Source organism: Eleutherodactylus coqui, chromosome 4 (genome assembly GCF_035609145.1).
Source record: "Eleutherodactylus coqui strain aEleCoq1 chromosome 4, aEleCoq1.hap1, whole genome shotgun sequence".
NCBI classification, from domain to species: domain Eukaryota; kingdom Metazoa; phylum Chordata; class Amphibia; order Anura; family Eleutherodactylidae; genus Eleutherodactylus; species Eleutherodactylus coqui.
Genome location: NC_089840.1, coordinates 270,990,324 through 271,006,195, shown reverse-complemented (window position 1 = coordinate 271,006,195; position 15,872 = coordinate 270,990,324).

The window sequence follows — 15,872 nt, the reverse complement described above, 5'->3', positions numbered from 1 at the left end:
ATGTTTTTGTGATATTTCCGCGAATATGTATGCGGGTTACAACAGGCGATAATCCATCCAATACACTGGTATGAACTGTGTGCAAATTTTTTCATTCATAATAAGCTAAAGTAGATTCTATTTGCTTTTATGCACAGAAATCTGAAACCAATGTGTGTCTATGTATGGCATTGGATTAGGGCGGGGGTAGAAGGTGTGTGCATATTTAATTAAATGAACTCCTTGAAAGCGGACATGCACTTGGTCTTAAAGGTTTTTAAGTTTGCATTTGTGATAGTGCTATTAAGCTGTGAGAAAGGCCATTTATCAGCCGAAAGGCGTCTGGATGTTTTATCTGTGTGCCACTATGTAACAGAAGAAAATAATAAAGGAAGAAAAATCTTTTGCACTGAGAAACCCGACTTACTTATTTGTAATGGAGAAACTTATCATAGCAGAGCTATATACAGTCCCCTATATAGTTTCTCCTATCACATCCATATAGCAGAAAGGCGCCGAACAATTTTCTGGCAACTTCTCACCTATGGAGATAGCCAAGACAGCGAATACCTACAGCTAGGTCGTGAATGCCTGTGGAATCAAACTCCACCTATGCTTCTCTTCCTCCACCTTACTGTCATTCCTCTTATCCAAATAACATTTTTCCAAAGGGAGGAGGGAGAAAATTTTCACGTACTCATCCATCCAAATTTTTTTTCACCTCCTTTTTCAGGTGCACCCCTAGCTGTCCCTCAAATCACCCATAGATTTTTCAGTTGAACCACTACCACCATGCCGGGTTTGTTTCTGTAGTGGCCCAGAGTTCATGGGGTCCCCTCCAGAGTTTCGGAGAGGTGGTCTGTTGTCCATGCCTGGGCCTAGCCTTAGCTGCCAGCTCCAAAGAAGTGAATGTACCCAGACTGAGAGAAACGCACGGAAACTGAATGAGTCCAGAGAGAGAGCAGAACCGATGATAAGGGAGAGAAGTGTGAGTGAAAGAGAGAGTTAACTCCTACAGGTAGCTGGGACTGTAAGGTTACAAAAACCCGGTGAGTCCTCTCTGCGCCACTATTGTAATAACTGTTGGACTGTTGGGGTTGATACCTGTTAAGTAAATGAGCAGAACTGAATGTTCCTGGTCCCTGTTCAGAAAAAGTATACTTTGTGCGTGGACTACTTTATTTCCCCGGAGTCAACATTGGAGGAGTCCACGGCAGATATCAGAACATTGGCGTCACGAGTGACAAATTGGACTACAGGTAACCATGGTTACTATCCATGTCATCTCCCCCAGCAGTAACGAGGTTAGGTCCTGAGCTACACTTAGGGAGGAGATGGTAGAGCCCGATCACAAAGTTAACAACTCTACCCCACTGTCTCCTTGGCTGAGGGTCTGTTCCTCGGACGCTGCACTTCCCCATCCCAACAAGGAAGGACCCACCTCTGCCCATCTTTCTGCTTTGCCACAAGGGGCTGCACATGCAGACACTGGAATTGGGCCCACAGATACCTCAATTCTACATTCACAATATTCAAGTAATTCCCTGATGCTCCATACCAATTCCCGCAAACCTTCGCTTCCTAAACCCGCCTCCTGCATTCCCATACTCCCCATTCAAATCCTGACCTAACCCACTCCCCCACAAAAAATTCTGGACAAACAAAGGAAACTGACAAACCATGGAGCCATGTTCATCAGGCTGTGCAGGACCTGTGAGCTAACCAGATGGACATGTAGAATCTGTAAGAGATTTGCCTACAGCAGTGTTTGTGCCAGCTGTTACAACCGTAACTTCACCATCCCTGAAGTCAGAATAGCCCTACCCTCATTCAGGTCTGATTATTGAGGAATCATTGTGTACATCAGGGGCCCGCTAAGGAGGACTATCTGAGGAGAACAAGTCAGCCATCTGCTGCTAGCTGAGAAAAGCCAATGCACCACTGAACTCAGGGCCAGAAACTGCAATCCTATGTCATTGACCGCTGGTGGAGTGTGGTCCCTCACTGGAATACCACCAGGACAGCCTGCCACTGATGTAATTGCCACTGAAGAACTGGTGAACACAAGCCCTGGTTCTGGTCTGCAACACGGCCCACCGTTAACTGTTGGATTTTACCGCTTGACTGGATTCCTCTAAGTCCGGGTTCGTCTTCAATTAGCCAGATGAACTTTTGGAAAATTACAGTCACAGTTTTTATCCATAAATGACAGGATATTCATAAAAGCAAAAATAAACAAAAAAAGTTTCACCACATAATGCCTTTGAAGGGAGTTGCATGCTACTGGCCTATGTTTTTTTTTTGTTTGTTTGTTTTTATGAATATCCTGTAATTCATGGAAAAAAGCTGTGACTGGAATTTTCCAAATGTTTCTTTGGCTCATTGAGGACCAACCCGGATTTAGAGGAGTCCTATCTGGCGCAGAACTCCTCTGTGAAGTAAGTTCTACTATCAATAACATTTTTTCACTATTCAGTCACCAAGAAGCACGGGAATTCCTACTGCGTGTCTCATTGTGTTTTACAACCGAGGTTATCTGCTCCTGCGGGTTTCCCCGTAAGGCCCATTTACACAGTATGAATGTTGGGCAAACAGATGTCTGACACTCGTCCCTGTGTGTACTCACTCCCGTGCTGTGGCACAGGAGCGATTATCACTGGCTCGCTCACAGAGCGGCCAGCAAGGAGCCGGAGCAGCTGGAGGAGATTTCACTCCTCGCTCTCCCCTGCCCCTTTCCATTCACTTTAGCAGCAGCTGTTCAGTACTGAATGGCCGCTGTGTTAAGTGAATGGAGAGGAGTGGGGGAGAGCGAGGAGTGAAATCTCCTACAGCGAGCCAGTGATACTCGTTCCTCTGCAGCAACCCGAGAGCGAGTACACACAGGAATGAGTGTTGGGCATCGTTTGCCCAACATTCGTTCTGTGTAAATAGAACTTAAAGACACGCTCCCTATGGAATAGAGATCCGTGTATTGGACAATACTTAAAGGGGTTGTCTCGCGAAAGCAAGTGGGGTTCAGCACTTCTGTATGGCCATATTAATGCACTTTGTAATATACATCGTGCATTAAATATGAGCCATACAGAAGTTATTCACTTACCTGCTCCGTTGCTAGCGTCCACGTCTCCATGGCTCCGTCTAGTTTTGCTGGCTTCTTGCTTTTTTAGACACGCTTGCGCTGTGCGGTCTTCTGCCTGGTGAATTGGGCCGCTCGTGCCGGAGCGCTGGTCACCGCGTCGTCATCGTAGTTCCGCCCCGTCACGTGTGCCGATTCCAGCCAATCAGGAGGCTGGAATCGGCAATGAAACGCACAGAGCCCATGGTGCACCATGGGAGAAGACCCGCAGTGCACCATGGGAGAAAACCGCAGTGCATCACTGGGAAAGGACCGGCGGCCATCTTTGGGAGAAGATTTTTTAAAGTTCTTATTTCGTCGGATCGGTGAGTAGCAAGCGGTTTAAAAACCGCTTTAATTTGCTATTTTATGCCAGGGGGGTGACAGGGGGAATGGGGTAAGGTAAATTTTTGAGGTTTGCCGCGAGACAACCCCTTTAAGGCCTCCTTGGACTGATGGTGTGAACGCCTCACTATAAATGTTGACTTATTTTCCATTGATTGGAGTGTGTATCCATTTATTTATATATTGATGTCTTGCTTAAAATGGGTTACTGCAAAAGGACATAAACTTAGTTCCTATGGATCACCGAAGGGAAAGACTAATCTAAAATATAACCTTTAATAAATAAATTAAAATTTCGGCGAAGTATATATCACACAGACACACATATACTCCACAGTGTCACTGTATCTACAGTGAAGAATGAGTGATTAATGGAGAGGTTTTTAGTGTAGAGACACCACATCAGTCCAAGTTTGGCTATTCACCCATATATTAGGGGGACTCTACTACATCTCTCATGCCTCTCATTAGATGATAGATCTCTAAGTAGTACACCTATGGGATGACTTCACTATTCGCTTAAATGATTCCTCAGCCTCCTTGATGGCTATCCTGAAGTCAGTTGTTGACTCAGCTATACTGAAGAGTCTGGGCTATTATGTCTAGTCACTACGTAATTATGCCTTCAGATAAATGAGAGAACTCCTAGATGATAAAAGCTATATAGATTCATCAAGCGACACATTAGGCTTAACACACTACCTCCTAATACTGATACTATGATAACACGTCCATGTCACCACATGGATGTCTCCGATGACCTAATTAGTGTGATCTATCAAAAAAGTGCATAGAATTCAGTGGCCTCCTGAGGATTATAGAAGTGGCCTGATCCTCAGTTAGGTAGTGGTATATAGTCGCGCATATTATATACCATAGTGGCTATCATTTAGTAACATAGTAACAGAGTTCGTTAGGCCAAATGAAGACAATGTCCATCTAGTTCAGCCTGTCTATCCTACTGTGTTGTTGATCCAGAGGAAGGCAAAAAACCCCAAGAGCAGAAGCCAATTAGCCCTTTTGGGGGAAAATTCCTTCCCGGCTCCCTAATGGCAATCAGACTAATCCCTGGATAAACCCCTAATAGTTCCTACCTGTCTGTATACCCAGATTAACAGTTACCTAAGATTTATATCCTGTAATATCCTTCCGCTCCAGAGAGACATCAAGTCCGCTTTTAAACTCCTCTATGGATTTTGTCACCACCACTTCCTCAGGCAGAGAGTTCCACAGTCTCACTGCTCTTACAGTAAAGAATCCCTTTTCTGTGTTGGGGATGAAACCTGCTTTCCTCTAGACGTAGCGTATGCCCTCTTGTTACCGTCGCAGTCCTGGGTATAAACAGATCATGGGAGAGATCCTTGTATTGTCCCCTCATGTATTTATACATGGTTATTTGATTGCCCCTTAGCCGTATTTTTTCTAGAGTAAATAATCCCAGTTTTGGTGCCTCTCTGGGTATTCCAGTCCCGTCATTCCATGTATTAGTTTAGTTGCCCTTCTTTGAACCCCCTCCAGCACTGTAACATCTTTCCTGAGCACATTTAAGCCCATCAGGATGAAGCAATCTTTGTTTAATTGATTGCGGAAACGCGTTGAAGGAGCAAGGGGCTAGAAAGGGGACAACATATTAGATCTCCAACAAGAACTGTTAGCTCCGTATATAAATTCTAAGAGGAATATAACGGTGTCTCCTATACATAAGAGGAACATATGTGGTTGGGCTTACATGTGCTGGGTTATCTATCCCTGAGCACAGTACAACACCATGACATCCGACGTCTTCTTGTGAATAGAATGGTTGTCTTCTGTGTGAACATCATCTAAATGATAGCCACTATGGTATATATTATGCGCGACTATATACCACTACCTACCTGAGTATCAGGCCACTTCTATAATCCTCACCAGGCCACTGAATTCTATGCACGTTTTTTGATAGATCACACTAATTAGGTCATCGGAGACATCCATGTGGTGACATGGACGTGTTATCATAGTATCAGTATTAGGAGGTAGTGTGTTAAGCCTAATGTGTCGCTTGACGAATCTATATAGCTTTTATCATCTAGGAGTTCTCTCATTTATCTGAAGGCATAATTACGTAGTGACTAGACATAATAGCCCAGACTCTTCAGTATAGCTGAGTCAACACCTGACTTCAGGATAGCCATCAAGGAGGCTGAGGAATCATTTAAGCGAATAGTGAAGTCATCCCATAGGTGTACTACTTAGAGATCTATCATCTAATGAGAGGCATGAGAGATGTAGTAGAGTCCCCCTAATATATCGGTGAATAGCCAAACTTGGACTGATGTGGTGTCTCTACACTAAAAACCTCTCCATTAATCACTCATTCCTCACTGTAGATACAGTGACGCTGTGGAATATATGTGTCTTTGTGATATATACTTGGCCGAAATTTTAACCCTTTGCAATCCAATTTTGGATTCAGGGTTTCCCAGGGGGCTTTCTCTTTCTGCCATTATACAATGGCGCCATCTGCTGGATAGAGCCAGTACTGCGGTATGGGACATGCTGGAGAGGCCCACGATAACAGAGCGACCAGTAATATGCAGTAAAAATACCCTGACGGATGTCTTTCGACATCGGAGCTGTACAGGCTTCAATCAAAATGTCTTCAGACGTCAGAAAGTGGATTGGAAAGGGTTAAATTATTTATTAAAGGTTATATTTTAGATGAGTCTTTCCCTTCGGTGACTTCTAGTTTTCCATTTTGGGAATTTCTCTGCCAACGATGACTAGTTCCTATGGATGGCTCAGAAACTGAGCCAGCACCATCCACAGCGTAAGCCAGCTGGTACTGAGAGCGGACTTCCCACTGCAGCAGTGGAGATCAGCAAGAACACAGATCCTAGCTGTAAACCCCTGGTCACTTCCCTCTGTGACTTCATCGGCCTTCTACCATGTACTTGTAGAGGGTAATGGATACCACGGCAACTAGATGCCAGTCAATGGCCTGTGATTGTAATGAAGTACAGAAGTACTGCAGTGTACTATAAGAGTGATCATAGCATTGCACAGGGGCATAAAAAATGTAAAAAAGCAAACACTTTTTGCGAACTTTCCCCTCTTGTTTAAAAACAAGTACTTTCCGGTTCCCCAAATTCCCCAGTCTTGAACTCAATTGAGCATCTGTGGAACCACCTTGATTAACATGTTTGCTCTCGAGATCCTATGCCATACACGCACCCTCCAGCAACTGTAGCATGCGCTGCAGTCAGGATGGCTCCAGATTCCTGAGACCACCTACCAGCACCTTATTGAGTCTCTCTCAGTCATTTGCTGCCTGGCGGTAACTCTGCATATTAGCTGGTGGTCAAAATAATGTACCTATAAAAAAGCCCACTGAGTGCAAACACTTCAAGACCAAAGTCTACCTACAAAATACAGTAATGTATATGTATAGCCAATGTTTTTTTCATTCATGTCTTGAAAAGCCCTTTATTTCATCAAAAGGGTTGTCCCATTTCTAGTTTTGCTGCTGCAGGAAACAGACAGCTCCGTATGTTGCACAGTGGCTGGGGTTGGTAGTGCAGTCTGTGTCCCTTTCACTTCAATAGGACTCAGCCTGCAGTACCAACCTTGTCTACTATGCAATGTATGGAACTGCCTGTTTCCTGCAGCAAAACAGCTAGATGTGGGACAACTCCTTTAACCTTCACTAGATTGTACCAATCCAAAACCAGGTCCCAACAACTTGGGGGTCCATAATGCATCCAACCATATACATGGTTGCTATCATAAGATAAAATATATTTTATATATACACAGTACAACTTTTCATTATGTATGGTAATGCATGAAGTCAATGGTGGATAGGTGAAGGATCCACAAGGAGCTTTCATCCCCAACACCTAGCGTGTAAATGTTACTCCTCTGTATGTATAAATGTCTGACATGCAACACCCAGCTTTTCTCCCCTATGTGCTCCACCCAAGACTAGAATAACCTGTAAGATTTGCATCTGGTAGCTACTCCTTTTTTACTAATTTACATGTGAAAATGGAGCTAATATAATAATCTTTATTTGTATAGCGCCAACTGATTCTGCAGCACTTACTGTATGATTACCACTGTTCATCACAATTTGTCATTAGTACTACTGCTAACTTGGTGTAACAGATTCTTCCTTAGATTAAGTCATCTGTGAACCAACTATATATTATAGGTTAGGTGACCAGATTTTTCCAGGGTCAAAGTGGTACAGAGGGGTGTGGCAAGGGGCGGGGCTTATCACACCATATGATTTTACCTGTGTCATTCTAAAATGCACAGGGCCATTTAAAAAAAGACAGAACAAATTTCGCAGCATTTCCGCAACCAAAAAACAGTCGAAATTTGTACCATTGGTGCGGATTTTGACTGGAAATGAGCTGCGTACCCGCAGCTGATTTCATACTATGCATCACTCCCCTCACCTCCTCCAAAGGCTTCCCACTGTCAGCGCTCCCCGGCTTCCGATTGACAGCGACCTGTAGTGGCTTCGCCTAACCAGCGGCGCTGGAAACTAGAAGTCGGGGAGCGATGATGTAGTGGCCCAGAGTTAGAGTGTCTCTTTATGTTTGCCTCTTTCTGGTGTCTTGTAATTGCATCCATGTACGTGTATTCATGTCTATCTATGAGTGTATGTTGTTTTGGTCTAGTTTGGTTGTGTGTCTTGTCTATATAACCTGGTAGATGTGTGACGTGTATGATTGGTTAGGAATGTTGGGGGAGGAGTTAGTGCGTGAGTAGTAGTCGCGACTTGAAGGAGAAAGGAGGTGTGATGTGGTGCTTCGGTGGTCTACGTTCCTGCAAGAGTGGAGATGTAGTTGGTAGCAGAGGACATGTGAGGAGGATACAGGAGATCTGGAGCTGGTCCTCAAGCCGAGTCTCGGGCCTATCCCCGTGGCTATGGGATATTACCCCTGCCTGGAGTGCAGATCCTGTTTTCCTGGAGTCGGTGAAGGCAAGTGTCTAGGTCCTCCGCATTACTACCACTATGTTAGGAGCGAGTGAGATATGAATAATCATGTTCACAAGTGTGACTGAAGTGGCAAAAAAAAGAATGTGTAAGGCAATGGAAGTGTATGTGGTACGTTCGCTGCAAGTAACAGAAGCACCCCTGGAAGTTGTCCGACAGATAACTGAGACTGCGGATGTTTAAAGGTTAAGAATGGAAAGAGTGACTTCTGGATACAAACTTGTTGAGGGGAGAAGAAGTATTAACGGGTTTGAAATGTCATGCCTACAACTGTTGTAATACTCTGTAATGTTAGAACTTAAGTTAATTTCACAAGTAAAAGAAAACTGTGTGCCTCCAGTTTAAAAACGATTCCTTTGACTGTGGACTTTGTCTTTGCGACGCCAGTGCCCCTTTTTTCCACATGCAAACCGAATAAGAAAAAGTTAATACAGTTATTCAGCACAGCTGCTGTTACCGGGTCCTGTATGCAACTGGGCCGACTATACTTTGGATTTTTCAAGGGGGGATGGTAAAGTCACACATAGCATAAGGTTTTACCCCAGCATCTTTCTCGGCTAAAGAATGGACTGAGTACGCTACACTGACAGCATGAAGATTTTGGAGGAGGTGAGGAGGAGCGCCGCATAATATGAAACCTTTGTAGTGATACCTCGGTTTTCGTCAATAATCTGTCCAAAAACAATCAGTGAAATCCGAAACCTACGAAAACTGATGCAATTATTTCCAAATGAATCAGCCAATCAGCAGCATTATAGAATACTGCAGGTTAGGTTGTTCTTTAGGTAATCCATTGTGATTATTCTGTAGCGGAGTCATGGAGCTCTAAAAGTCATACATTATTATGTGATAGAGCGACATAAGCAGTGCATGCTTGAAGCATACTTTATAAAAATGGATGAGAAGAAAAAATGATGTCAATATTCAAATGAATACTTGAAATATGGATTCATCTCTTCTTCTACAAACAAACAGCTTCCCTTGTGCCTCGGTTGTGAAAAGGCATTTTCAAATAAAGCTATGAAGCCCTTGAGACTGAGTGATCACCTTACAAAAATGCATTCAGACAAATCGGGTAAGTCAATTTCATTTTTCCATGGTTTAAAGTCAAAGTTAGAGAACCGCAGCACTGTAGGCAAGCTATTTAGAAAATCAGCTCTCAGTGCTGATGAAGGCCTCCTTGCTTCCTATTAGGTCTCTTTATTAATAGCACGCTGTGGCAAATTGCATACTATTTGGGAAACACTTGTATTAATCACAGTTAAAGAGATTGCTAGTACTATGCTGCAGCCTGCTGCGTATGGCATGGTGAAATCGATTCCTTTGAGTAATGACACTGTTTCAAGAAGGATTGATGAGATGGCTGCTGATGTTGAAGAAACGCTTTTGGACATGTTAAAGAACACAGAATTAATAATGCAAATTGACGAGTCAACAGTTAGAGCCAATGAAGCATTGCTGCTAGCTTACGTTTGTTTCATTAATCGAAATGAAGAGGTAGTGGAGGAACTGTTACTTACCAGAAATTTAACCACCGACACGAAAGACTCATCTAAATACAAAAGAGTGGAAGAATTTTTCCAAGAAAAAACATCACTTAAACAAATGTACTTGCTTGTGCAACAATGGAGCTGCATCCATGATCGATATCGCGGATTTATAACCAATTTAAAATCTGCTATACCTGACATAATGGCAGTCCACTGTGGGATCCATCGGCAGCACAATGGTTGCTAACCATTTATGTGAGAGATTGCATGATTCTCTGTGCTATGTAATTAATGCTGTAAACAAGATAAAAGCGCACTCTTTGAATGAACGTGTTTTCCACAAGCTCTGTCAAGACCATGACGAAGAATTTGAACGTTTACTCCTACACACCACTTGGACACATTGTTTTTGAACACACCAAAGTAAGGTGGTTGTCAAGAGGAAAGTGCTTATGACGCTTCTACAAACTTTTTGACACAGTAGTCGAGTTTCTTCAGCCGATTTACCCAAGCCTTTTTGATGCAATCGAACTGTGACATCTTGATGTTGCCTATCTTGCAGCCATATTTGACAAACTCAATGAGGTTAAAACAAAGTTACAAGGAGACAAAATGAATTTCATTAGGGCTAAAGGTATAATCTCTTCCTTCATTGCCAAACTGGACCTTCATACCAATAATCTGAGTCAATGCAAGCTCTGTCAGTTTCTGAGTTTTCAAGAAACTGCACGCAAAGAGACAAACTTCAAGATAAAGACTTAGACGTTTTTTGCTCACACCTCAAACAAGCCAAAGAAGACAGGCAAACTAGGTTACATGATCTATGTGCCCTTGGAATATAAATGTGGGTACTCAATCCATTTTCAGCACAGGCAGGAGAATTTCATTCCCCAGATTACAAGCGCAGTTGATCGACTTGAAACACGATAGCGAAGCCCAAGCACATTTTTTCAGCAATGTGGCTATGAATGTTTTGGGGTGAAAGTGAAGAATTCCTATCCTGTGGCAGGAAGTTAAGTTGCTTGTGTTTACCATATACATACTTAGTGGAGAGGGGCTTCAGCGCGGTTCAGCAACTCCTGACAAGAGCGAGAAATAAACTTCATATATGTGTAAGGGGAGACTTGAGACTGCGGTTGACGAAGATAGAACCACATATCACGAAATTGACGTCCGCTCATCAAGCCCAAGGCAGCCATTAATGACACAGATTGATTGTGGCAAACATTATTATTATTAGTCGAATTTCATTGTTCTTGCATCTTAATTAGTTATCTGATCATTAAGGATTAAGGTGTATCCTGCATTTTCCTTACATTCCTACCAAGTGTAATTCGTCTCTTGATCTCAGGTCCAGATTGCCCATCAAGGGACAGATTCTCAATTCTTAAAATTAGGATTCACTAATAGGGTAAATGATAAAAGAATTGCTACACCTTTAGCCCTTTCCAATCCATTTTTGCATTAAGGCACTACTTGGGCACTTGCTGTTTCTGCCATTATACAATTCAGTGGTTATGGCAGAAGACGTCTGACAGTGGATTGGAAAGGGTTAAAGGGGTTGGACCACGATTGCAAGCTATCCCCTATCCACAGGACAGGGGATAACTTATTGAATCGTGAAGGGAGTCTCACCGCTGAGATCCCAGGTGATCTGCAGAACGGGACTCTCATTTCCTATTTTGCCTGTCACTGTGGAAGTTGCTTCTTTACTCCACAGTAACGTCACTATGAATGGAGCGCTGGCCAAGCATGTGCTGTCAGCGCTCCTTTAATGTCAATGGGGGGTGCACTTGGCTATCTCTACACTTGATGGAGTCTCCTCCTCACTGTGGGGGGTGCAGTAACCCCGCAGTGAGGAGAAAGGGGGACACAGGACCCTTGTTCTCAAGATTGGCAAAGAGCTTCAGCAAGTTATCTCATATCCTATGGATATCCTGTGGATAGGGGATAACTTGCAATTGTGGCGCACCCCCTTTAAGAGAGACTGCCTGTATACAATTATTATTATAGTCATGTACTATATGGCCGCATTACAAGTCTATGGGACCATACTACATCTCTGTATGTGTCAAATATGAAATCCATATGATCTAAACAGGTGCAATGTCCCATCAGATGACGTATTATGGAGATGTTCTCCTAGGGAGCACTGCATCCAGGGTAAAATACCTTGGCAGAATGAAGGCATCAGGTAGAAGTACAGAGAGTGCCTATGGGTCTATAGTACAGAACATCAGGGACTTCATGTCCCGCCATGACGGACTTCAGTTGGCTTTACGCACGGGATCATAATGATATCTTTACATGGAAGTAATTACTGGTTAGGTTTGATGGACGCACACTCTGCAATAAATCATCATCTCGCATGTTACGCTGACATGCCGGAACATGTAATTAACGGGGATTATAAGTTTGGACCTCCGCCAGTTCCCATGCTGAACAGGTTACACTCAAGAATCGAAAACTCATACAAGTCTTCGACTCAAGTGCTTTCAGTCAGAGAGTTCCAGTCTTTCATTTGAAGACGTTCAAATATAGGACTTGAATCTTCATTTTGGGAATTGGCGGGAGTCTAAACTCAAGATCTGACTATAAAGACATTCGACCATCGTCATCGATACTATTGGAGAGTGTGAAGGACAACAATTGTTCTTGAAAGATGTCTCTGGGCGTTAAAGCACAGGGGCATTTTTTTTCTTTCCAATCCTAAAAAAAAACACTTTTTTTCAATCCCTTAGTGACCAAGCCTGTTTACGCCTTAAGGACCAGGCCAAATTTTGGAAATCTGACGTGTCACTTTAACATAGAATAACTCCGTAAAGGTTTTGCATATCCAAGTGATTCTGACATTGTTTTTTCACCACATGTTGTACTTCATTTAGGTGGTGAAAATAGTCTGATAGAAATTGTGTATATTTATTAAAAGTGCCAAAATTGGGCAACTGTCATTTTTTTTTACATTTTCAACTGCAATATCTCAAATAAGCGCAAACATATTATAGAAATTTTTGATAAATATTTTTCCAGCTGTTTCCTTTATTTTAGGCACAAATTAGAAACACTTTTGTTTTTTTTTTTAACCATTTAGGAGACGTACAAATGTAACATTAATTATTAACATTTTGAGGAACACTTTGTTTTCCTCCACCAAGCCAAGATTGTAACGCTCATAGGTGTCAGAATGATAGATACCCCTACAAATGTCCCCATTTTAAAAACTACACCCCTTAGTGTATTCACTGAAGGGGGTCAGGAGTATTTTGACCCCACAGTTTCTTTTCAGGAATTAATGCAATTTAGACAAAGAAAAATAAAATTTTATATTTTTGCAAATATGTAATTTTAAACACAGGATTTTTTCTATAGTGCACATGAAAATGAGAATTTGCACCCCAAAATAGATACCCCCGTTTGTCCTGTGTTCAGAAATATACCCATTGTGGCCCTAATATTATGTCCGTATGCACAACGGGACCCAAACCGAAAGGGGCAAGGGGTGGCTTTCAGATCAGACATTTTGCTTGAAGGTGTTTTAGGCCCCATTGCTCACTTGTAGAGCCCTTGAGCAGCCAAAACGTAAAGAATCCCGACAAATGACCTCATTTTGGAAACTAGACCCCTTAATGAATTCATCTAGGGGTGTACTGCGTATTTTGGCCCCACAGTTTTTGAATGAATCTAAGCAACACAGAAGTAAAAGAATTACGATTTTTATTTTTTTTAGCAATTGTGTCATTTTAAAAATAGTTTTTTTTGTACAGCACACATGGGAATGAAGACTTTCACCACAAAATAGATAACCACGTTTGTCCCGTGTTCAGAAACAAACCCATTGTGACATGTGATCTTATGTTTGTATGCACAACGGGGACCCAAACTGAACGGAGCATCAAACTTTAGCTGTCTTTTAACTTTTACGTGATCGCCATTATCCATGGAGAATGGCGATCATGTGACCAAGGAACACTCACCGCAGCCCCCATAGCATCTCCAAGCTCTCGGCTACCTTTAGTAGCCAGGATCAAGGCGATTTAAAATTTCCTCTTGCCCTCCCCAGCTTCTACGCTTGCGTCCGCCACTTTGGCGATGGGAGCATGCACCAAAGCTGGGGAATGATCCATGGATAAGGATCCCGTCGGGGGACATCGCTGGTGGCCTTGGTTAAGCAATATCACCTCCCCTCATAGATTGGATCTATGATGGTAGGTGAAACTTTAGCTTTTTTTAACTTTTACGTGATCGCCGTTATCCATTGGACACAACCATGTTTGTTGGTGTGAACAGAGATGTGTGTTATATCTGTGCAGGTGGCCAGACATGGACTGTCTCTGCAGCCCTGTTCTATGTGGTATGTGTAACCTGTTCTTTATGGTGTGTGTTGGTGTGAACAGTGACATGTTCTATTTGGGCAGGTTGCCAGACATGAGTGGTGAAGTGTCCTGTTCTGTGTTCAGTGTGTGTGCGAACAGTGTCGTGTCCTATGAGTATTTTGTACTTGTCTCCAGGTTCCTGATCAGGAATAGCTAGGTCCCAGATAAAGACAGTGGGGCCAACCTTATCAGGAGAATTACCCTGCTTTTAGGCAGGGGTTCCCCACTTTCCCTGATTAGTAAGGGACAGAGGTCCTTCCATCATTGCCTGGAGAGGTAAAATTGGTCCTTGCAATACTATGAGTGAGTGTTTGCGGTTTTAAATTCTTGCATCTGCATGGAGGCGTGGCGCTTTAGTGCGCTGAGCGGACAGAACACCTGGTCTCTTCTTCAATCAGATACACCAGACCTTTAGGAAATTCATTTGGAACAAGCATAAGTCACACCTGGCCTTCTCATATTTGGTTCAAAAAAGACAGCAGGGAGGTTTTGGCCTTCCAAATATACTGCTTTATTATAGAGCAATACACATTTCTAGATGGATAGCGTTGGTGGATCCTAAACTAGATTCCCTCTTGAGAGGTTCTTACCTTATCCAAATAATCATTTCCTTAAAGGGTCCAACAACTCATTCCCGAGCATGGCTCTAGTAATTAGCCCAATCACAAAAGGCATGATCAAGGTGCCCAGGTCCATACGATTAGAAGCCTCTGACCGCCTCAATGATACCTTGTATTTTGGTTGACAAACTGCTAAGTACAGTAGGCATGTGGTCAAAATTGAAGTCATTAATAGAGTTGAGCGAACATACTCTGCCGAGCTTGATGCTCGTTTGAGTATTAGCGTACTCTATGGTGCTCGGCACCCGGCATCCCACATACAAAAATGCTTGAGTCTCCCATTGTAGTCTATGGGGTTCATTACTCGAGTAGAGCTCTCGAATCTTACGAAAAGCTTGACTCGAATAACGTGGACTCGAGCATTTGTGTGCTCGCTCATCTCTAGTCATTAACAATTTACAACACCATTAAGAAACCTAGAATAAGTAGCTCAGAACAAATTGCCACCCTCGTCCCTAATAGCCAACTAAATTTTGTAGAGACATCTACTATTCTTTGAGGAAATTTCAGGAGACTGGTTAAAACAGAGTGAGAGACCCACTCTGGACCAAAAAAACTCATGACACATGTATGTAAGGAACTGCTGCTAGATTCCTCTCCGGAGAAACCATTGTTCCTAAGGGAGTGGGAGAGAGACTTTGGAATCAAATATGGTAAGGTGGATACAAAAAATTTGATGCAATTCGCATGGTTTTTCCAGATGCACTCCCATACAGGGGAACTCCTATAAGACACTTAGAAGGTGGTACAAAACCCCAGCCTCATTATCGAGAGACACCCTTGAGGCATCCGATGTTTGAGGAGTTGTGAGTCCCAGAAGGACACAATACTGCATATCTGGTGGCAATGCCGAAATATTATAGGCTTCTGACAAATAGTCTCAAATCATATAAACAAAATTTGTTTGTCCTCGTATTCGTTCACACCTGAGGAGGTGCTATTATGGAAACCCTCAGCTAAGTT